Below are 25364 nucleotides of genomic sequence, written 5' to 3'. Positions count from 1 at the left end.
TTTTTTAATTAAAAAAACATTTATGTGCTTTGACTAAAAAGCCTTGCCTACATTTTGAGAACCTTTAGAATATATCATTATTTCTGTAGTAGACTGCATAGTTTACCATCTTTCCATTTCAGTGGATGAACACGGCATAGGAAAGAAAAAAAATCAGAAAAATAATTGACAAGGAGAAATAGGGAACGGCTACTTCAATTCAACCTTGAATACCAGACCCAAAGTTAAAAAAAAAAAGCCTGCCCCATGTGTCTGCTCACCAAAATGTGCCGATGCCAAAGCAAACACATCAAGACGGAAAGCCTCCTAACAAGCAGTAAGAGAAGAAAAGAGGGACCATACCACAGATCAAACGGGGCTTCTTCCCCAGCCAGCCAAGAAAAGAGGGACCATACCACAGATCAAACGGGGCTTCTTCCCCAGCCAGCCGGCAGATTCAGCGAGACAGGTTCACGAACAAAACCACCAGAGGGCCTGAGAGCGGTTATGCGAGGCCTCAACTGCAAGAGCCAGCTGCCCTCACTACCTCTCGGATATCGAGAGTCCATTTGCTCAAGCCTCCCACAGGGTGCCGTAACTGGAAGACTCCCCCCGTGGGAATCAGGCAAGCACACTGGAGCAGGGATCTTAAGCCTGCACTCAAGTTTTGCTGCTGTACTCCAGATGTTTAGAAAATGTGACTATGCATTCTTATTCACTGCATTTTATAGGTATTACTACATAGTTTACATATTGCCTCATTTATAATAAAGAATGATATCTTGTACATTATAATCGCATACTGGGAGACATAGCACCGGTTCCACTCTATCTAAAAGTGTGCAGTTTGAGTGCCTCCGGACGGTAAGAAAACCACCAAGACAGAGGCTAATATGCCCCCCCCCCCCAGGAAGTAATGAAAGGCTCTTATTTTAACATTGAATTCTCAAAATCACACATCCCCTTGCTTCCTCTTACCATGCTCTAACCTAATGTACTATTGGCCTTCAGAATTGTGCTGCTGGAGCGCGCATGGTGAGCATGCTTTTCCATATCCTCCTGTTTTGCAAGAAAGCACTTTTTAATACCAAGCTCTCTCTCATTGGTCCGTGTTAGCAGCAGTTCCCTGTAAGGCTGTTACTAAGAAGCATCAGCAGTTCTCTGTCTCGTGATGCCTACAAGTGCCAGTACGGAAGACTAAAGGAGTACTGATGGACATGAAAGAGCTCTCCCTCCAGAAGTCACTGCAGGGGCTGTGGATTACTGAATGTGCTCTTGAAGCCTCGCCTCCCTCCCCCCCTCTCAGTCACTCCCACCAAACCATTTTGCGCTACAAGGTAAGAAGGTAGGGAAGAAGACAGAGATAAGATTCTCCCGTGAGTGATGTTCTAAAAGAAGACTGATTGTGATGGCCATCCTCCTGGGTATAAATAAGCCCTCTGTGAAGCAGGAGCTGGGAATCTCACTCCGGGTAAGAACCAGAAGTGGAGTGTATCTGCTGGACCACAGTTCCCTGCTCAGCGAGCCTCCTGGATCCATATGACAGCTCTGACATCACAGGAGAAGCAGCAGTGGCAGAACCAGGAGCCAGAGCATGACACAGAAGGGTGGCCTTCTCGGCCCACAGAGCAAGTAAAGCTGAGCGCGTTGGCTTGTGGGTTGGGGTGGCTCTGGGCACTTCCCGGTATTTGGGAAGGCTGGGCCTGCTGACCCATTAAGGTGGAGCTGAATGTCTTCAGGGTGAGGCTTGCAAGGCATTCATTAGCAGCTGGGAAGAACCCTGTGCCATGCCCTTATAAGCAACTGTACCCTGAGCATTTCTCACTTGCATTACAACTTGTTAACTTCCTTAATAAACCCTTTATTTGTGAATTATTGTTTGAAATCCTTGTAGCCATGACAGTGGATCAAGAAGGTAGAAAAAATACTGTTTGATTTTTGCATTTACAATATTGTTTTGTGGGTTTTCTATTGTAATTGTCAAAATGGTCCCTTGGGTAGTCTAGCCCCACACAGGGTGCCCTCTGAGGGCACCTACAAATGGCATATAGGAAGTCCCAGGGAAAACTGCCTCGTGACAATTGGGCCACAAAAGGAACAGCAGCTACATGGATGTGGGAAGCCTGCTCATCAGTGCCGTACCTCTACGACTATGTAGGGTACGAGGTAACAGCGGTAAGGAGCACTGGGCAGGCGGGGCCTGTGGTGGGTAAGGTCTATTGTGCCAACCTGGCCGATAAACACGTGTGGTTAAATGAAGAGTGGAGAGATAAATGGCTTGGCGAGCCTCACCTTTCTGGTTCTCTTGTTCTCTGATAGATCAGTGTGCTAGTTCTTTGCCTCAGCTGGCAAACTCACTTTCTGAGAGACATCCCTGAGGAGAAGCCACATGGACCTAACCCGATGCAGCCCTGGGTGCTGGAGCAGCGGCGTGGGGACCCCGGCCAGCGCTGAGATGCTTACACGATCACTGACAGCTTTCCTCCTGCATTAGGCGTCATTGCATGTGTTTCGTGAGTTGACGGAGGACTTTGTAGATCGGTGTCAGACATATGGGCTTGGACTGGACTGGGTTAGGATGCTTTCTTATTGTACACTTACCTTTTATATAAAACTCTCAAAAAATTAAAGGATTTGAAAAAAACAAACAACTCTCTCTCATACCATATTGTGAATTTAGTTTCTTTAGTTAAGGTTAACACATTATGGTAGCTTGGGAGTGGGGTACTGGAGAAACAAACCGTAAGATGGAGAATGGGTGGGGACTTGACTTCTGCCTCATGGCAGTGTTTCTTCTTCGGCTAGCTAGAAGTCAGATATGCCCATGCAGTTGACTGGGTTGTTTTCTGGAAAGAATATGGGAAGTTAAAGTTTTGAATATTTTGTTTGGTTGTAGTCATTGGTTATTCCTGTTTAAAATGGCGAAAATGAATGTGATTAATGTATATTTTGAGCTTAAGGGTAGAAATCGCCATTAGAATTTCTCAGAAACCATGCCACTTAATGAAAATGGCTGACAGAGGTCAAAATGCCTGACAGAATACATGGATCAGATTTAATGCTCTCAGAGACCTAATCCCATATTTTTGTATAAATAGAATAGTTTAGATAAAGATTTAGACAAGCTAGATAAGGATTGAACTTGACTGTTTTAAGAATTTAACTTACTATCTGATTCTATTTTTGTTTATACTGATTTCCTCTGCTTATTATCGATATAATGATGTATACTAATGTTTATTGGGAAGTATGAAAACAGCTTGTAAGCCCACTTGCTTTCAGTCATTAAAATTTGATCTTTGGATGGGTTTGGGTCACGCCTGCAAAGAAAGCTTTGAAAAGATATGCCCCACCCAGTGCTTTGGGGTACTCAGAAACCAGTGGTCTTTGTCAGAAGCTGGAAAAAATCTGGAACCATGAAGAAAACTCCTCCCTGGGACTGAATGTTAAAGGGAGCCAGTGAGCAGGCTGAAATGCTTGCTAGGTGACCACCTGGATCTACTTGTTGAGTGGAAGTGGGAGAAATGCAGCAATAAAGAGACGGGTTGAGTTTGGCCACTGACACCTGTGGACTTGGTTTACAGGAAAAGAGTGGGTTGACTGGTCTAAAGTTCATGACCTAGCACAAGGTTAGGCTTGTTGAGTATCGGTGAGAGCCTATGATCTAAAAGGCAAGGCGACCAATGGGCACCCTATGGAGACTGAGTGAAGCAGTCCACATTGATGTGACCAGAACCCAACCAGATGAAGAGATTTTTGGGCCTGTGAACTGGTGCATATTGTTTCTGACTTTATGGATGGCCTGTTCTGATTTGACTTTGCTTATGGATGCAGACTTCACAAGGTTCCCAACTGGAATGAAGGTTCTTGATGTCGAAAAATGCCTCCTCAGAGCACTGGGTTGATGTAAGTGGGCAGTACAGAAGTTGGATACCCAAAATTGGAGGGATAAAGGCATGAAGTGGTTGGCTTACAAACTTTCATAGGTAGGGGAACATATTCATAGGATTAAGGTGTATGTAACTCTTAACTTCAATTCTTAGGTTAAACAAATGTGCACAGGTGCCAAGTTGCTAAGGGGTGGATTGTGATAGTTAAGGTTTATTGTGCTAACCTGCTGATAAACATGTGGGATTAACTGAAGGGCAATTTAATTGAAGGTCGGAGAGAGGGTCCAAATGTCAGGACATTAGTGAGGGGAGAAGGAGATGGGAATGTGCAGAAGGCTGCAGCTTTGGAGCTTGACAAAGGAAAGGATGGGAGGTGTCAGGCCACCACAATCCTCCATTCAGCCCCTATGGTGGTGGGGAAGGAAGGGGCTACCACACCACAAACATCCCGAGATATGCCAGGGGTGCCTGACAGACAGACAACCTGAGAAGGTATCTGGGCCATCTTTTCTAAGACTGATTTCACAAAATGCCATGGTCTTTGGACCCTAACTGTCAGTAAGTAGATCGATATTTCTAAACAATGAGTGGGAACTTTGTAAAGTAGCAGTATTAATACGACAAAGTAAAAAAAAAAATCCAGGACATTTACGTGCCTTGATATGATTGACCGATTAAACTACTGAAGCGGATGCAATGTAAATCATGTGCCGATAAAACTGTTAAAAATAAACATAGGAAGCAAAAACGATGCATAGTATAATAAAATAGTGTATGCTGTTGTGTGCTGACAGGTCAATGCTAACCCACAGCAACCCTTCAGGACGGAGCAGGACTGACCCACGGTGTTTCCTAGACTCTCGGCGTGACCGAGCAGACCACCAGGTCTTTTTCCGTGGGGCGTCTGGCTGGGTTTGACGTGCCAAACTTTCCCTTAGAAGCAAACCGATGCTTAACCACTGTGCTATATACATAGCCATGGTCCTCAAAATAATGTCTAGAGCTTGTCCCATAAATTGGTCTCTCAATCAATGCAGAATTTTTCTTTACGCAATCCATTACATTTTAATTCTTCCAGGGCTGAGAACTCATACCAATTTCTCCCAAATCTATTTAGTATGTTATTAATACTACACCTTTCATTAAATTCATTTGCTTTCTGGCTTTGTCAACACTTTCATTCGTAATGCCACAAATGGGATTATCACAAGCATAATGTAAATCAATAAAGTAATCCAAATTCAAGAAGTGTGTGTATTTCCCTTAGTTCCCCTATAAACCAACAAAGCTAGAGTAAGATAATACCAAAACACCACACTTACTGCAATCATGCATTTGAATTGTGGTGCAGAAGGAGAACGTTGAAAATACCATGGGCTGCTAAGGACACTTGTATCTATCTTAGACGAAGCATGGTCAGCATGATCCCTAGAGGCCAGGATAGCATCTTACATACTCTGGACATGTTGTGAGGAAAGACCAGTCCCTGGAGAAGGACATCATGTTAGATAGAGAGAGCAAAGGAGAGGAAGGCTCTCAAGGAGATGGGGTGACCCAGTGGCTGCATCAAGGGGCTCGGGCACAGGAACGATTGTGAGGCTGTGCAGGGCTGTGCAGGGTTTCATTCTGTTGGGTATAGGGTCACTATGGGTCGGGACTCGATGGCACCTAAGAATAACTCCAGCACTGCCATCAAGTGGATTCCAACTCACGGCATTCCTACGAGGCAGTGTAGAACTGCCCCTTTGAGTTTCCAAGACTAGATCTTTATGTAAGTTGACAGCCTTATGTGTCTCCCATGAAGCAAAAGGTGAGTTCAAACCACGGACCTTATGACAAGCAGCTCAGTACACAGCCCACTGTGCCTCCAGCGATTCTTAGACTAAGGTACTGTATATACTTGAGTATAACTCAACCCGAATGTCAGCTGAGGCACCTTATTTTACCACAAAAAATGCATTAAAAATGTGCTGAAAACCCTGCTGATACACAAGTATATATGGTAATTAATACCAGAAAATTAAACCCACTGCCATCGTGTCAATTCCAAATTCTATGACTCCAAATTCTATGACTCCAAATTCTATGACTTAGAGATAAAGCCATTACCACATTATCTAATAATTCTAAACTAAACTAGACATGAGTGCCTTGAAAAGAAAAATGGTGTCTTAAGATCTCAATAGCGTCAACACATAAAGCAGCCATTTAACAATGTGTGTGTGTGGTGGTGGGGGTGGTGAGGCTTCAGAAGGTGAGTCAACACCCAGCTGACTTGCCCATACTGAGAGATCCTGACTGCCAGGGAGGACCTTACTCGAGAATACCATTACGACAGGAGCTCTACAAAAGGCCCCCATGGCCAAAGCAAGCCCTCCTGAGCCATCAACACAGTGTGAAATGTGGGTTACTGGCCTTTACACGTACCCTTCCATTTTTGTGACCCCAGGAAATCGCTTCCTTCGCTCCCAAGGTTCTACTACTACGATCCTGCCCTTGGTAAAGCACTCTGTTCAATCCGTAAGAACCTCTCTCTGAAAAGCCCATGCACTGCTTGTGCATTTTGGTAGCACTTCTGTACACTTCAAGCAACGGGGAATGAGTGATTGGGCAACATGCTTATTTCTAAATTGCTCTTCACAGACATGCTTCTTTTCATTGCAAACCCCCCCCCCCACCCACAAAAAAAAACTGTTCCAGTGAAATGCTCGTGAGGAAAATAGTTATGATGGGAAACTAATAATTATATTTCGGTTTAACTATCATACACCTTTTCTTTTTCTAAAAAACTAATTTAGTCACTGTGCCATCTTCAAATGTTTTTATATAAAATAGGTCTTTTTATTAATCCCATAATGATAACAGACAATTGAAGGAAAGAGCCTCCCACAGGGCCTGTATACTAGCAGAGTACTTCTCTGTATTACTGAAAAGCACAGGAGGCAAAAAATGAGAAAGACCAGGCTCAATGTACTCAGCATGCTAGAAGAGCATTTGTAAACTCTCACAAAACGCAGGACGACAAACATAAAACAAACCCTGCTTGATGCTGAACACCACTAAGTCAACAATGAGGGATTGCCATGAAAATTATGCTTGCTGAAGGACAGCTTAGCTGGAATGAAATGGTGCTTCATTCGAATATGCAAAGCAACTATTAAATCCTTCCCTAAAGCAGCGGCGGGGGTGGGGGGGGGGTGTAGAAATGCTAGACCATGAAGGCCTTTTGAAAACCTTCCAACACCCACAGGCAGGAGTGAAGAGAGTGGCATGGTTTTGCCCAAAATTTTAGCCTACAGAAATTCAAAGTGCATCAAAGCCCAGAGAGAGAAAAATGAAATAACCTTGCTAAGCTATGAATGAAGGTCAGTAGCAGCGTCATCTAAGAAAAGGAATAGGACAAAATGTCTCGCCATCCTGCCCCCACCTCACAAGTGTTTATCAGGTACTGGCGGCCTTCATGCACTGTCAGCAGCTGCCATGTCTTGAGAGGCTGTGTCCTTACTAGACAGGCATGCCTACCAACTTGATGTCATAACCGAGGCTGGTAATCACCGAGTCTACTCAGACTGGTGCCCCAGCTTTGAATCTAGGTCTCTGTTGAGAAGAAGGTGGGGACACAAATGATTGTTATGACATATTTCATTCACTGTGATTGCAATAACCAAAGTAACCTGAAGGCTTTCTGCTCTTTATAGGTGTGACAAAGACAGAGCTTCCGGAAAATGCTTCAGCTTGAACTAGGTAGAGCAGGGCATCGGCCTCCCTGAGGCAACAGAGGCCAACAGCTCCGCACATAAGACCAGTTGCCATCAAGTTGACTCTGCTGTGTTTTGTAGAAGTGATGTCAGAATTTACATACATTTTGACAACAGGTTCATTAGCTACGTTCATGCATTCACCCAACAAAAAGTCACTGGAGACCAATGACATGCTTGTGTGCATATACTTGGAGAGAGTGCAATGGCTGAAATTGTGAAATGCTGTATATACTACAGTTCTCTGAGCCGTTTCACACTCTAAGCGTCCCTTCTACTTTCCCACATGTCCTCACAGAGTCGCGTTCCTTCATTGTCCTGGCTGGGGCCTTCCCCGAGGCAGATTGCCACATCTTTCTTCCTACCTTGGTGTCAGTGGATGAGTTTGAACCACCAATCATTCAGCTAATGGCCGAGAGCAAACCATTTGTGCGTGCCCACCCTACAGGGCTTCAGAGGCTTTCACTCTGACTCAAAGAAAACAAAACTCAAACTCAGCAGCACTGAGTCAATTCCAACTCATGGCAACCCTGCAGGACGGAGCAGAACTGCCCCTGTGGATTGCTGAGCCTCGCTCTTCCCCCGTAAGGCGCGGAGATCCTCGTCTTTCGCTTGCTGAGCAGCTGCTGGTTGTAAACTGCTGCGGTTAGCAGGCCAGCACGTAACCAGTACACCACCAGGGCCCCTCCTATGCACACCAAGGGCCTAGAATTCACTGAATTCTGCTCTTTCTCCCCCTCCCCCATCATAGTGCCAGGCGGTCATATTTTCCTTTACCTCTTCCTAGAGCCTTTGCTTTAAACCAGCTACTTAACATCTGGAGAAGGACATCATGTTTGGCCAAGTAGAGGGGCAGCAAAAAAGAGGCAGGCCCTCATGAGACGGATTGGCACGGCGGCTGCACCAACGGGCTCAGGCACAGGAACAATGGTGAGGCTGGCGCAGGGCCGCGGGGTGCTGCATGCTGCTGTTTCACAGGGTTGCTAAGCATCGGAACCGACTCGACTGCACGGAACAACAATAACAGCTCCCATGTGATCATGCTGAACTCCACAAGAACAAGCTATTCTCAATAGTATTTGTCCAGCCATAATAGAACTACTTTAAATATTGGGATTTCAGAAATAATAAAACAACAAAAGAATAAATTTTCATTTCAACCGAAAACTCGGGAAATTTATTTCTAGATACAGCAAATTAAATGAAATATATAAAGCCTGTCATTAATCCCAGATTAAATGACCTGTAAAAATGACATACACTAGAGAAGTCATATTTAATACCATTTTTACAGTGAACTTGTAAAATGCTTTAAGAGTAAGTAAGGCTTTCGTGATAAAAGTATAGTTCTGTGTTTTTTAAGTGTTTCATTTTATTCCTGATCCTTATATTTCAATTGTTGCTGTTAGGTGCCAGAAGGAGTCCTGATGGCATAGTGGCTACAAGTTGGACTGCTAACCACAGGATCAGCAGTTCAAAACCACCAGCTGCTCTGCAGGAGAAAGATGGGGCTTTCTACTCCTGTCAAGGCTTACAATCTGAGTAACACACAGGGGCAGGTCTACCCTGCCCCATAATGTTGTTACAAGCCAGCATAGACTCAATGGCTGAGTTTGGTCTGGTACGTTCGGATCAGTGCCAACTGGTCAATTCCCAATCAGAGAGACCACGTGTGACAGAGCAGGACTGCCCACATAGGGGTTTCTTGGTTGCAGTCTTTGTGGGGGAAGACCTAGTGGTTTCAGTGGTTAAGCACTGCTAAGTCACGGTTGAAAAGCACCCGCTCTCTGCAGAAGAAAGGCACAGCCGTCTACTTTCGTACAGATCCGTCTTGGAGAGCCATGGCATGCTTGACTGTGTCCGACAGGGTCACCTTGAATGAGAATCAACCAGAAAGTACAGAATAGTCTTTCCAGAGAGCAGACTGCCAGGCTTCTCTTCTGAGGAGCCCGCGGGTGGGGCCCAACCACCAAGTTAGCCGCAATGCATTTCATCATTATGTCTAATAGGACTCCTTTATCTTAATTAATTACATATGACATGTTCAGTCCCCACCATGCCCCGAGAAACTTTGTGAGAGTCAATGATGGTGAAATCAACTGATTTTATAATTCTGATGTAGATTCACCCACTGCTTAGCCAGTACCCACCAAAGTCCTTGGAAGCAAATGTACAACAAAATAACCAACGCATAAGCCACCGCCGCCAGATAAGCGCTATTGGTACTTTATGCATAGAACGCTTCCTTTAGGCACTTCTCTGATATGCTAATCCCATACAATCTCATTTTTCTTATCTCCTTTATATTATTTAAATTATTGAGGGCAAGAACAATTCATGTCTTAAAAGACATATCTCCTATCATATCAACTCAAAAATTTCACTGCCATCAAGTTTTTACCGACTCAATAGCAACCTTACAGGACAGGGTAGAAGTAGCCCATGAGTTCCCAAGACTGTAGCTCTTTACGAGAATAGAAAGCTCTTCTTTCTCCCTCACACCCAGTAGCATGCACTTAAACATTATGAATGTCTAGAAAAACTTACGGAATCAGTAATATGTATTATTGCATCAGTTGAGTCTATTTACATCGTATCATCATTTCGGAAAATAAGCAGTAGACTCCCCAGCAGCCAATTTGGCCCTTTGGTGTAATTCAGTCTCCCACAGAAAGTTGGATCCAATCAAGCTAAATAAATGACACAATGGAGCTAAAAATAACCAGCAGATTTTTTGTTTCATACTTGTTTTCCCCTTAACAATGGCATTGCACTCTACATTGTTTAATTCTGAGTTTTAATAAGCCATGTGCCATGAGAAGAGAGCTCAGGGCGTCTTTGGTACCAAAGAGGCAGGCATTAATCAAGGTAATCTGAGTATAAATTTAGCCAGGGAGGTTAGGGTGAAAAGAACAGAGCTATATAAAACATGCATCACTAGTCTTTCACTCGATAGTAATAGACTATATTGTTTTAGGAATCCTCAGGGTGAAATGCACCTTTTTAACTTACATAACTTTAAACAATGTGCTTATTACCTATGTATATTCATTCACTCAACAAATTTTTCATTCACTCATTCATTGCCTTCGAATCACTTCCAACTCAGTGACTTGACCCCTAGGGCTTCCGGGACTGTGAGTCCTACGGGAGCAGCCTGCCTCATCTTTCCCGCTTGAAACGGGCTGGCCAGTGGGTTTGAGATGGTGACCTTATGGTTAGCAGCCCACTGCTTAACCACTACCCACTGGGACTCCCAGGAAGCAAACATTAAGTAATGACTAAATATGGATGTCCAGCCAGGAGAAATTACGAAGAACGCTTAATTCACTGAAATTTAATTAGCTGAAAATTTACATGGCTATATCCCAGAGTACTTATTGCTTAGTTATTAACAGAAAATTTACATGATTATATCCTGAACTAGCTATTTGCTTAAATAGAGGAAATGTAGAAAAGAAACCTATCCTGGTCTATGGCCTCAGGAAACATGGGTAAGAACTGAATCTGAGCAGGCTTGTTCACCTGAGGAAAGATTACAACTCTGCTAAATAACAGTATCAACACCATTTTAGCTGAACAAATGATCAACATTCTGAAGCAGAATCATTATGCTTTTAGTAGTAAAGTGTCAATCCATTATATTGCTGATATATGCAGATATTACCACTGGGGAAAACTGGGTGAAGGATATTGACCAGTACCCAACCAGATGAAGATAAGATTTTTGAGCCTGTGAACTGGTGCATATTGCTGCTGACTTTACGGACGGCCTGTCCTGATTTGACTTTGCTGATGTGAACTCACAAGGTTCCAACTGAAATAAAGCTTCTTCACATCAGAGAACACGCTTGTCTCCTCAGAGCACTGGACTGATTGATATAAATGGGCAGTACAGAAGTTGGATAAACAAAATGGGAGATATAAAGGCATGAAGTGTCTGGCTTATGAACTTCCATGGGTGGAGGAATATGTTCATAGTTAAAGGCTTATGGTGTAGATGTTCACATAACTGCAATCGTTAGGCACAGAATATTTTTGTTTTGCTCACTTATAGAATCTTACGCTTAAAAGAGGCTGGCACGTTTTGAATTGTATCCATTTTAGTTTTATCCTGTTAGATACAAATATGACTTTATTGTTGGTTTGGTTAAAAAGTATGCATGACTAAAGAGTTGTGTAAAGTGTCAAGTTGTGTAAAGTGTCAAGGTTGACAAGGGGTAGTCTGTGGTAGTTATATAATTTCATGTTGATGTGAAAATATAAGTTGTAGTGGAGTCTAGCCTGTCAAGCAGGTCACACAGCCTGATGGTACCTCTTTGTGAGTGTGGCGTTCTCAGAAGGGTCTTGGGCACCTCCCCCTCTCTCTGCTTTCACCTTCTGTTAATGAGCCACACTGAGACCTGCATGAGCCCTATGATGTTGCTACCCCCATGGGATCCACACAACTCTGCCCGCTGGCTTGTGGTCTTCCTGTATTCTACATCATAGCATACGGCTGCCTGAGTCTGAAGAAGGACTTAAGATCTAGTATTGGACCTAAGGACTTGAGTTGAACTGAGCTGGGATGTTTTATTGATGCACAATTACTTCTTGATATACAGCTCTTTCCTATACACATGAGTGTCATTGGGTTTGTTGCTCTGGTCAACCCAGCCTAACACATCATATAATACATTGGACACATTATTTCTGCAACTTGGGGATTTTATAATTACTTCAAAACATCTCAATAAATTAATATAACTTAGACAAGTGTTGAGCAATTACAACAAATAAATAAGCTGGTTTTCTAAGCTCAAATTTACAATCAACAAACAGATTTGAATACAGAGAGGGGCTACTTGTGGGAATTCTTTTTTTTTTAATGTGTTGGGTCCTATCTACAATAATTAATCACCTCTGAGGTTGGGCAATTTATACAGCAAAATATACGTGTGGATATGTTTTACTTAAGAGCAAGAGAGGACACCTACAACCCTCTCTTCTGCTAAATTAGTGGCCCTACCTAGAGAAAACAGCAGATAACACCCGGATCATTCCGGTGAGATGTTCCAGTGGACCAGATAGCAGCAGTGGAACAGACTCGGCTTATTCTGGCTGCTATTAAATGAGTCGGCATCCTTTCAGCCCACACTGGCTACAGAGCCGAGGAAGACAGGAGAGGAAGAGACATTACACAGGAAGAGAACGATGACCTGGTATGAACACATGCTTCAGATTCATCAAGGTTTGACCACATGTCAAGTTATTTTTTAAGTTAGATCTGTAACTTGATCCCCACCGATAGTACAGACACCAAGGGCTGAATAAACTTAAGAAAGTTAAATAAATTAGTGTTCCAACTCAATTATCACCATTATCTAAGGGACCTAGAGTGAAAATGGACTACCAACAATGAAGAACCCACGTACAGTCAAGATAAGTAACCTGCCCAAAGCCAACCACTCTCCAGTGTCAGAGAGCAAATAATTCAAGTCTTTTCCTTTCTCAATCTCTAAATTGCTCTTACATATAGGCACTATCATTTATAGGCAGCAGGGATTAGGCCATACACAAAAGAATCCAACGACTGCCACATTGTCGTCATCGCTAGGTGCTGCCAAATTGGTTCTGACTCATAAGAGCCCTACCTACAACACAACTAAACACCTCCTGATCCTGTACCATCTTCACAATAGTTGTTATGTGTGCGCCCATTGTTACAGCCCTATATCAATCAACCTAGTCAAAGGCCTTTCGCAGCCTTTCCACTTTACTAAGCATGATGTTCTTTTCCAGGGACTGGACAACATGCCCAAAGTTAATAAGACAAAAGCTCACCATCTTTACTTCTAAGGAACATTCATGCTGGACTTATGCTAAGACAAATTTGTTTATTCTTTTGGTAGTCCATGGTACCTTCAATATTTTAAACTACAAGTGGTTTCACTTGTAAAAATTCAGAGTTTATAAAACTCCATCTCCAATAAACAAGTAGTTTAAACCAAATCTTCTAAAGTCTATGTAAATCCTTTTTTATTAATATTTTGAGATGCATACAACAGTTTATGATAACAAGTGGGCACTACTTTGGAATGCCCATCACAAAGTTATTATTATTTTTTATTAGTAGTAGTAGTAGAAATCATAGTTAATATATATTTATATGTTAAGTATCAAGGTAGCAGATAGGCTCAACACAATGAGACTTTGTTCTAATAACCTGACTTTCTGTGATGCTCACTTTCCCAACACAATTATTGAAGTCAAAATGGGTGCATAAGCAAATGTGGTAAAGAGAGCTGATGATGTCCGGCTATTAGAAGATGTAGCATCTGGGGTCTTAAAGGCTTGGAGTTAAACAAGCAGGGAAGCAACAAAGCCATATGGAAGAAACACACCAGCCTGTGTGATCACGAGGTATCGATGGGATCAGATATCAGGCATCAGAAGACCCGCAAAGGAACAATTATATCTATGTGAATGAGGGGAGTCAAAGTAGAGACCCAAAGTCTATCTGGAGACCATTGACATCCTCTCACAGAAGGGCCACAAGGAAGGGAAACTCAGCCAGGGTGCAGCATAGCACCGATGAAACATACAACATTCCTCTAGTTCTTTAATGCTTCCTCCCCCCAACTATCATGACCACAGTTCTACCTTACAAATCCGGCTAGACTGGAACATGTACACTGGTACAGATAAGAGCTCTAGGCACATGGAATCTAGGACAGATAAACCCCTCAGGAACAATAATGGGAGTAGTGATATCATGAGGGGAAGGGGAAGGTGGAGGAAGAAGTGGGCGAGAAATGGGGAACCAACTACAATGATCGGTGTATTAAAACAAACAAACACACACACACACACACACCGGGGAAACAACAAAAGAAATGTGGGCCAAAGAAGACAGCGGGCGGTGTAAGATAGGAAAATAATAATTTATAATTCATCAAGGGGTCATGAGGGTGAGAGAATGGTGGAGGGAGGTGAAAAAAGAGGAGCTGATACTAAGATAGAAAGAAAATGTGTTGGAAATGATGATGGCAACATATGTACAAATGTGCTTGATATAATTGATGTATGGATTGTTCTAAAACCTGAGAGTCCCGCAATAAAATGATTTATAAAATATATGTATGTATTTTTAAAAAGAAAGTAGTGCTACTGTATTGTTATATTGGAGCCCTGCTGGCACAGCCAGGCTAAGTGTTGGACTACTCACCTCAAGGTCAGCTAGGCAAACCCACTAGAGGGTTGAATGAGGGGGTTATCTGCTCCAAGAAAGATGTATTGCCTGTGGAGCCCTATGCAGTGTTGTTAGGAGTCAAAATTGACTTGCTGTATGGACTCGTGTATAAGCCGAGTTTTTCAGCACAAAAAACTGGGGTTCGGCAGTGAAGACTGCTCTTTGTATGAAAATGACAGCAGTGATGGTGATGACGGCCATCTCAGTGAGGACAGCATCTATGATGACCTCACATCAGCTGAAGCTCTGTATTTGGATACTGATGATGATGATGAGGAATCCAGTTTTGAAGAATTTTAACTCTTTACATTTTAGTTGGTTGCTGATTGAGCTCAGTGAATAGTACCCTCAAGGTTTATTGTTGATACCTTATTGTTTTTGTTGAACCTATTTTCCACTTCCACTGGTTTACTAATGTTAAATGAGTTGTTGTCCTTTTATTTATGTTTTTATTGAAAATAAATATTTAAATACATACCCCACTGATGTCTCAATTTTTAATAATTTTATTTTCATTTGTTTTGATTATTGAAACTCACCAATAGCTTCTGCATTTTCCACCCTAGGCTTATTTATACTCGAGTCAATCAGTTTTTCTGGTTTCCCAGGTAATAACTAGGTACCTCGGCTTACACTCGGGTCAGCTTATCTTTGAGAATATACGGTAATGGCGATAGGTTTCGGTGGATTTATTATTATTAAAAGATATTTTAGAGTATTTGAATGGTAGTTTAGCAAAGTCTACACATTTAAAAAAAGGAGTCTGGCAGCAGAGTGTGCTGTACGTTAGGCTGCTAAGGTCCGTGTTTCAAACACAGTCAGAGTAAGCCTCAGAAACCCCCAGGGGCAGTTCTACTCTGTCCTACAGACGATCAACTCGACGGCAGTGATAGAGCATAAAAAATATTTATGCATAGAAAGGTACACTAGAGACTAAGATAAACATTTGCCTACCTAACATTAAAATACAAAGTGCACCTAACCATTCCAATTTAAGTACAAAATTCATTATAGACAGACTTAGAAATGAACTCATTCGAAATCCAGAGATGACCTAGAAATGTTACATCAGATCCTAGTATAATAAACACAAATAGAAGCAGGTAGAGAGTTTTAAAAAAAATCTAGTGAGAAAACTTAGACCTAGGAAAGCTGTCAATAATTTTCCTTGGTGTGAGGGAACCCACGTGCAAATGTAATAAACTATTTTATTAGTGAAATAAAACCAAGTCCAAAATCACACACAACCATCAAAATAACAACAAAAGTAATGGATACTACAAAATATTTCATTTACTTAAAAAAACAAAAAACTCCTAAAACCAACCAGAAATAGCATCCGCAAACCGAGCATAGTGAATGGAAATGCTGTGGAAGATTAAGAACCCAGTGTTTATCATCAATTATATATATCATCAATTATATATATATATCATCCATTAATAAAAGACATTCTACTGGACACAGTGGTTCCTGGTTAAACAAAAATAGGGGAAATCACTCATATTACTAACAGATATTACTTAAATGCTTTGCCTCCAGCCTACCATTTCTTCAAGGAAGTACTTGGGATTTCTAAGTGTCCCTCTCTTGCAGTCACAGACACTGGGGGCTGGGGACATCAGACAGGATGAGGAAGCTGAAGATAGAAGGATTGCTGGAGGTACTAGTGAGAGTTCTAAGCTGACAGGGATACCAAGATCAACTGCCTGTGCTAGGCGTAGAAACCTAACAGAGTCAGTCCCCACTGCCATAGAATCTGTTCTGACCCAGAGCGACCCTACAGACTGTGTAGGACTGACCCTTAGGGCTCCCAGGGCAGACGGCCACATCTTTCTCCCACGAGCAGCTGGAAGGTTCAAAGCACAGCCTTCTGGTAGGCAGCTGAGCACTGTAGTGACAGCACAACCAGGACTCACTATAGACTTGCTATATAAAGCGCCGCCCTAGTACATTCAGGTAAATAAAGGCAACTAATAATTTCTTGTTCAACCAAGTGAAACCCACTTAGAAATATAGTCCATCATTTGTTTGTCAGTTTGTCATTCTATGGAAGCTGTCTGTGACAGCAATGAAACAGTCATTAGGTAACATCATGATAAATGGAGAAAAGATTGAAGTTGTCAAGAATTTCATCATGTTGCCACCATCAATGCTCATGGAAGCTGCAATCAAGAGATCAAACAACGCATTGGGAAAATCTGCTGTACTAGACCTCTCTAAATTGTCACAAAGCAAACAAAAAACTCACTGCCGATGCTCCCTCATAGTGATCCCTTCTTTGTGTGTTTCCGTGATTGTAACTTTTTACAGGAGTAAAAAGTCCAGTCTTTCTCCCTTGGAGCTGCTGGTGGTTTCGAACTGCCAACCATGCAGATCTCAGCCCAATGCTGTAACCACTATAGAAGCAGGGCTCCTGTTGCAGAGCAAGGAGGTTGCTTTGAGGACTAAGGCCAGCTGACCAATGCGTATTAAGTTGAACACTGGATAAGGAAGTCCAAAGAAGAATCAATGCTTTGGAATTATGGTGCTGATGGAGAATACTGAAAGTGCCGTAGCCTCCCCAAAAACCAGCAAATCTGCCTGGTAGAAACACAGCCAGGATGCTCCTCAGAGGCAAGAGTGAGACTTCGTCTCATTAACTTTGGACATGTCGTCAGGAGAGACCAGCTCCCGAAGAAGGACATGTTGTGCTCAGTAAAGTGGAAGGGCAGCGAAAAGAGGAAGGCCCTCAAAGGGTTGGACTGGCACAGTGGCTGCAACGACGGGTTCAAACACAAGCACAACTGTGAAGATGGTGCAGGACCGGGCAGTGTTTTGTCCTGCTGCACAGTCATCATGAGTTGGGACCGACTCAATGGCACATAAGAACACAACCAAAAAATACAGTTGGCATGTTTTTCCAGAAGCTAAATTTTTCATACTCTGCAGAGCTCCTGCTGGAATGGCTTATAGAAGAGAGATTCTGACCTATTGGTGTTTGGTTTATTAAAGATTCAGGGACCAATAAGTCCTCTCAAAAATGCCCACGAAAAGAAAGGCTGAAGTGTGAAGGAGTCCGAGCATTCTGCCAAGAACTCTACAGCTAACAACTGGAAACACAGGGAATCCAGGACAGATGACTCCTTCAGGACCAGTGGTGAGAGTGGCGATGCCTGGCGGGTGGACAGAATGTGGGGTAGAAAGGGGGAACTGACTACAAGAATCTATGTGTAGCCTCCTCCCTGGGGGATGGACAGCAGAGAAGAAGGTGGAGGGAGACGTCGGACAGTGTAATATATGACAAAATAATAATAATTTATGAATGATGAAGGGTTCATGAGGTGGGGGGAGTGGGGAGGGAGGGGGAAATTGAGCAGCAGATATTAAGGGCTCAAGTAGAAGGCAAATGTTTTGAGAATGATTATGGCAACAAATGTACATATGTTTTTGACACAATGGAGGGATATATGGATTGTGGTAAGAACTGTACGAGCCCCCAATAAAATGATTAAAAAAAAAGACTGACAGCTTTAGAAACCCTATAAAGGGTTGTTATGAGTCCATTTTATTATTTAATTATGCACATCCTACTGCCCAATGCACAGAATATATCCACAGCCATTGCTGTCACGTCCTTAACAATCTAAAAGGTCAAAATTGCATTTGAAAGTTTATGAAAACAGACTGCCACATCTTTCTCCCACCGAGGGGCTGGCTGGCTTCGACCTGCCAATGTTCAGGTGGGCAATAGAGCACCTTAACCAGGGTGCCACCTGAGCTCCACTAAACACACAGCCATCAGCAAAACAGTCTGTATCCACATAGCTGGCAAGTCATTACTCAATACAGCTGCTCTCTCTTACCTAGTTTTCAATGATTAATCTCATTTTCAGCATTTCCATTTCCAGGACAGGCATTAATTCAATGAAAGAGGAATTCAGAAGTTAAAAAAAAAACAACAAAACTCTTAAGTCTTCCTTCCCAGGACTGCATCTAGGGAAGCGTAATCAACCAATGATTGGGTGCTGCTCTTAGGGACTGATGCAAGGTGCTAAGGATACGCAGGGGGAGGGACGAGCCCCAGAAGGCAAAGGGAGAGGAGGATGGCAGACTTCAGAACCACCCAGCAAGAGACAGGAGGCACCTTCTGCCCCGTGCAAAGGAAGCACAAGGCTGCCGCTTTCGTTGACTCAGACGGCCAGTCATGACATTGACCATGGGCCGGCACTGTCAGGCACACACCTGAACCTCCCACCTCCCTCGGTCCACCCCTGCTCTATTGGAACTGCAAGAGTCCTCCAGCGCTTTTCTGAACACTTCTTGGGGTCTATAATCAAAGGTCATATTGGCACAGAATTCTCCTCCAAACAACCTTTTATAGATGGCAGTCCCCACCCACACCTCAGCACCCAATACTCCCTAACCCCCCCATCCCGCATTTATTCTTGCTATCTAGGCGCCCGCCCTCCCACCAACACTAGGCCTAGTATCTATTGCCTCTGAGAATTTTTCAAAAGGTTGATACAAATCAATCCCAAATCATGGCAACACAGTGTGTTTCAAGATTGAACTGCATCCTGAGGGTTTTCAATGGTTTTAACCTTTTCTAAGTAGATCGCCAGCCCTTTTCTCCCAGGCACCTGCCTCTGGGTGCATCTGAATGGCCAAGCCTGTGAACAGCGAGCACTTGACTTCACCACCGAGCTCTCAGATCAGGGCTGCGCCTATTCTGATTTCTAAGTGCACACTACTGACAACGTGCACAAGGACCCTCTGAACGCTGCATTTCATATCGCCTTCCGAACCAAGGGTACACTCTCCCATCAGGCCACGTGGTGTCTGGCTGCAGAAAATGAAATATGCACTCTGGGACTTAGCAAGTCTACCCTGGGCCACACTAAAACTTCAAGAGTATGATGTGGATCCTCAGGTTTCCAAACGAGTGGCAAACAATAACACGCCAAAGCTCAGCACAGAAACAGTGCGAAGAGCTTACAAAAAACCTTTGTGAGTGCTTCAAAACAAAGTATTGGCTTCTTGGTAGCAACAAAGAGTTTGTTCTGTTTGGGACTTTATTTCCTTTTAATTCTAAGCAAAAGTAGAAATGCTGTAGGATGATTCTTTATTTTTCAAGTTATACTTCTTAAAGAAATACAATTGTTCCTTGCCTTTCAAAAGAAGCTTTTTAAAGACGTTCATTGTGAAGCATTTCTAATTCAATGATGATGATTTCTTTAGAAACACGCAAACTTAGCATTCTGAAAGGGAACTGCACTACAGCAAAGGCAAGAAAGCATCCTGCAGTCTTCAAGTGGGATGATGAGCGAGAACAGCAAACAAAAACGGAATTCTTTAGAATTGTGCCTGCCATACACTTGCTAGGTTGGCCTAAATTCTAACAAGAATTAAGTTAAAAATGGACTACTACACACAAAATAAATGTCTAAAGTTTAAAAATACAAAATGCCAAGTGTTTGGCAAGAGATAAACAACTCCCAAAACTCACTGCCACCAAATCCACTGATTCACAACAATCCTACAGGGCCAGGTAGAACTGCCCGGTGGGTTTCCAAGACAGCAGCTCTGTACAGGAGCAGAAAGCTTCATCCTTCTCCTGCGGGGAGGCTGGTGTTTTTGAATTGCTGACCTTGTCCTTAGCCCCCCACACATCACCCAATACACCACCAGGGCTCCTTACAAAGCAACTCTGCTGGTGAAAAAAAAGGTTGCCAGTCCAACATGAGAACAAAACACCATAAATGCTTACAATCCTACCCCTGTTACTATTAGCTCTAGCAAACAAAGTTCTGTATGCAGCTTTACTCAGGTGACCAAAACTCGGAACAACTCAGTGTCCATTAATTGATGAGTGGATTCATAATCTCTAGTACATCTATCTATCTATAGGGTGTTCTAGTAGTGTAGTAGATGACATGTTGAGCTGCTAAACCACAAGGTCGGGGGTTCAAACCAAGCAGACTCTCCAAGGAAGAAAGAGGAGGCTTTCTGCTCCATGAAGAGTTAAGGACTTGGAAACACTGGGGCAGTACGCTGAGTACAGTGATACAATGGAAAGCTAGTCGTCAGTCAAAAGAGGAATGAAATCCAGATCAAAAGAGACCATGGTTAAACATTCAGACATCGTATGAGCTAGTTTGAGTAGCTTAATCTAGGCCCAGGTGGGAGTCCTGACACCACCAAAACCAAACCAAGAGAACCCCACTACAATGGTGCGTTCCAGCCACAGTCATTACTAGGGAGAATCTCCGGGGGACATAATCAGTAAACGGCAGTCCATGCCCGCCCAGAGGCACCTACCTGGAAATGATGTGGTGATCTGCTTTGGAAATATAGTCTTAAAAAGCCTAGCGAGCAGTAGTTCTGCTCTGCAGACGGGGGTAGGGGGTGGGGAGGGGTGGGGTGGGGGGGTGTAGCCAAGAGTAGAAATCTACCTGACAGCGACTACTAGCAACAATGACTAAATTCACTTTAACTATCCAGGGAGTTCTTTCGTCGTTTCTTCATTTTGTTTTGTGTGAAAGCGAGTTAAAACATTTACATCAGGAGACAAACTACTACCGTAATGTGTTTGTCAACTAGAGAATCTCAAAAATATTCTAAGTGAAACTCCAAACGATGGCAACAAACCGATGGGGGTATTCATCAGCTCAGTAGCTGACAGGGAGACGGGTCTTCCTGCAAAGGGGCAGGGGGATTCTATGAACAAATTCCTATGCACACTGCACATATCTTATTTTGAAGAAAAAACGAAACGGGCAAAAACACCCATGGGCCGGAAAAATGTCCTCGGCGGGCCGTAGTTTGAGGACCCCTGCTCTGAAGTAATGGTCATGTTCTATAGATCTTAATGATGGTGGTGGATATCTGTACACAACGGCCAACACTTTTCTGCATGTAAACTTTAAACCATCAATAAACCGGACATAAAAAACATGAAAGTGAGATTCATTTATCTCTTAACATTTCTTATGATGGCAAATGCAGCAATCCCCCCAAAGGGGAACTGGGACGTATCAGAAGAAGTTATCAGGAAGGTGCATTTTGACTTAGCAGTGACCTTGTGAATCTCAGGGCATACTGCACTCGGAGACCGGAGGGTCCTGCCTACGTGGCTGTAGCAATAGTCTGACTTGGGTTGTGATCATTAACTCTCATTAAGACAGCTTGGCAACATGAAGGTATGGCCCCTCCAACTAGGAATCGATGCCTATCAAATCTCATAACTATGTGTGTATTGATAATCTCAGGTACACTTTCCAAATTAACTGAAACATCAACTACTAAATTTAACATCAATGAAATGCTATCGTTGACTCAAATGCTAGTTGCCTTATGAGTACCAGCTCTGACTTCTGCCGGCCTTGATTTCAAGTGCTGACCCGCCAGGGGCTCGGTGACTTCCAGCATGCCTCTCCGTCTACACAAAAGGATGAGCATTCTCCTCAATGAGAGCATATGAAAAATGAATTATATGGGGTAAGCACCAAGAGCAAACATTTCTTGGACATAAGTGGAACTAAAAGTCATAAATTATCCAACTCTATTCCTTTATAAGAATTTTACCTTTCCAAATATAGATTTGTCTTTAACAACACATCAGTGGCTCGTAATCCATGGAGAATCCTTCTGGGAATGTGATGACTCTGTGGACTCATTATCTAGAAAAACACACAAATACACTACTCTCTGCATACAGTTTCTGGGGAGGCAAGGATCCGCTGAAGCTCCCAAAGTTAAGAGCTTCTAAGGAATACTTTTTAAATTGCAAGGTTGACAGTGGACTATCAAAGACACCCAAAGAAACCAAAAGCAAAGTTCTCATCTATTGAGCCCATTCCAACAGTGACATCTACTTTTTTTTTTTTTTTTACAGATTTTGTGAATAACACCAGATCATTGTTTCCTAATTCAAATTTCTTTCCGGCATTACTTTTTAAGTTAGAACGAAGCAAAGCATTTTTTACCTAAATCAATTTCAACTCAAAAAAAGATAGCTGTAGAAACCTCTATTTTCTAACAGCTTGAGGTTCAAAGGAAAGCATTCACTATTGATGTTCACATGTAGGAAGAGTCCTCAGGACAATCCAATGCTGTGTGTGTGTGTGTGTGTGTGTACACAATCCAATGCTGTGTGTGTGTGTGTTGTGTTGTGTATGTGTGTGTGTGTGTGTATACAATGCAATCTGTATCCTGAGTGCTACAGTAAAGTTTTATTTCTATTTTTAAAGCAGGCTTTTTATTAGATCTATGCACTAATACTGCATCTAGTTTGTGTTGTTTTTAAAACCACTATATTTTCTGTTCCTTTTGTTTTGCTCATGTTATATGCCCTGGTGGTGGGAACAAATTGTTCTAAAAACAGTTATCAAATGCTAACTTAACACTATGCTGTTATCTCAAAGGAGAGGGGATTTTGTTGTTCTTTATAATTGTTTGGCTTTCAGGCCACATAATAACCACTTGGCAGTGACCAACTCATGCCCACAACGGAACAACAATAGTTTCCATATCCATTAGCACCATTTTCCTACAGAAAACAACCATTTTTAAGCTACTGGAAGTCACAGCATAGGTTCACCTATATAGTATCCATCCTTTCCATCCAGTTTTATCAGATGATTTCTGTGAGAGGACGACCTAATTCACACACTATTTCCGTGAAAGGGCGACAGCAGCTCTCTGATTTGGTAAAAATAATCAACGAAATGCTGCATGTCAGGTCCAAACACTGGCCAGGGTCGGGCCAAACGCCTTCTGGTCCGAAAGGTCAGTTGCTCTTTGAAGCCCACAGTAAGCGTGATCGTTTGCGGGGCCACCACACACATCTCTAGGATCAGAGGACACACGGGCAGACAAATGGACACACACCCCGGGCGCATCTCTGGCTCCTTGCATAAGCGAAGGGCTTCCAGCACGGGCGTGGGGGGGCGAACAGGGCTCGCGGAGCAGCCAGGCGAGGCCCGCAGCCCCAGAGGCCGCTGAGCCCAAGGGATGGAGGCCTCGCAGCGCCCGGGCGCTGGGGGCTCCGGGAGGAGGGACCTCGCGGGTCTGGAGCGAGGGGGTCGGGGGCGTTGGGACCTGACCCGAGATCCCAGAGCGCCCCGGACTGCAGGTTACGCCCCCACCGCTTACTAGGAGGGACACCCACCTCTCCCCACCCCCCCCGCTGCACCCCCAAGTGCCCCGACTTCGCTCCCCTCCGCCGGCCGCCGGGACCCCGGCTCCCAGCGGTCCGCCACGGCGCCCTCCCCAGGCCGCCCCGGAGGGCACGGACGCGGCCTCCAGCCCGGGCGGCGGCGGCAGGGGCGGCTCGGGCGCCGCGCGGCCCCCAGGGAGGACCGGGGCAGGGCCGCAGCCTGGCTCCCGGGGCCGCGGGCGAGCGCTGCCTCCGCCCGGCACGAACAAAGCGGCCCGGGCGCGCGGGGACCCGCGGCGGCGCCGGTCGGGGGCGCGGGGGGCGGGGAGGCGAGGCGGACACTCACCGGGGGGCCGGGGCGCGGGGCGGCGGGCGCGGCTGGGATCCGCCGCGCGAGGTGCGGGCGCCTCTCCGCCGGGGCGCGCGGCCACGCTAGGCAGCCGGGGAGCCGCCGCCGCCTCTGCCTGCTGCAGCCCGGGCCCGAGTGCCTCCGCCGCGTCCTCCTCCTCGCTGGGTCGCCGCCGCCGCCGCCTCAGCCTCGGCGCTGCTCGGGCTCCTCCTCTCCATCAAGGCCGAGCCGACCCGCGGGGACCATCCCGGGAAGTGAGGGCTTGTGGCCGTTTCCCGCAGCTGTCGGTGGCCATCTTTAATCCTCCTCCTCCTCCTCCTGCTGCTGCTGCTGCTGCTTTTCCCCACCTCCCGCCGGCCGGCTGACGGACGGACTCGGGATCCTCCTCCTTCGCCTCCCGCTCCTCCTCCCGAGGCGGCCGCAGAAATTGCAGGCGCGCTTCCTCTTTCCCCGGCTGCCTTTCCTTCCTCTTGCCCGACTTCCTTCCCTCCCCTCGGCTGCCCGCTTCTCCCCCCGCGCTCTGGCCTGGCTTCGTTCAAGTTCAGCCCCCGTTTTCACGCATCCTGCCCCCCCCCCGCCCCTCCTTCCCCTTCGGACGCACGCACCCCCACCCCCGCTGCTTTTCCGCCCCCGTGCGCTCCGCTGCCCGCTCCCGCGCTTCCCACGCTCCTCCGCTCCCAATGGCTCCAAAGAAAGGGCAACTAACCGGCTTCCGCTCCCCGAATCCCGACCCCCAGTGCGGGGTGCTGGCAGACGGTGAGTGCGTGCGTCTCACCCGAGCCGGAGTACAAAAGACTGCCCCCGCGAGCTGCTGCACCACGCCGCCGCCGCCGGGACTCCCTGAGGGTCTGCTCTGTTAGGGAACGGAGGGCGTGAAGAGCCCAGTCTCCAAGGTTGTCTGCCCTCGGTGACCTTGAGGCGGTCGCCTAAGGTTGTGGATGCTCCATTTCCTTCCCCTAAAGCTGTCTTTCCACCTTTACAGTCCCCCCCCCAACCAACCAAATAAGGCCACTTTGAT

The 25364-nt window shown here is 44.8% G+C and overlaps 1 protein-coding gene across 5 annotated transcripts in view; it reads right to left on the bottom strand.

Annotated features, from left to right (window-relative positions):
* WDFY3 (WD repeat and FYVE domain containing 3) overlaps window positions 1–25158 on the bottom strand; it is a 301390-nt gene extending 276232 nt beyond the window's left edge. For 3 of the 5 annotated variants that reach the window (XM_075544079.1, XM_075544082.1, XM_075544081.1), the window contains exon 1: window positions 24344–24765. The gene's annotated coding sequence lies outside the window, so the exon portion shown is untranslated. Of the gene's footprint in view, window positions 1–24343; window positions 24766–25052 lie in introns of those variants that run through there. The other 2 variants (XM_075544080.1, XM_075544083.1) reach the window with 2 other exon arrangements.
* Window positions 25159–25364: the final 206 nt, after the last annotated feature.

Source organism: Tenrec ecaudatus, chromosome 3 (genome assembly GCF_050624435.1).
Source record: "Tenrec ecaudatus isolate mTenEca1 chromosome 3, mTenEca1.hap1, whole genome shotgun sequence".
NCBI lineage: Eukaryota > Metazoa > Chordata > Mammalia > Afrosoricida > Tenrecidae > Tenrec > Tenrec ecaudatus.
The sequence above is the reverse complement of the archived record's forward strand: the minus strand, read 5'-3'. Positions and strand labels throughout refer to the sequence as shown.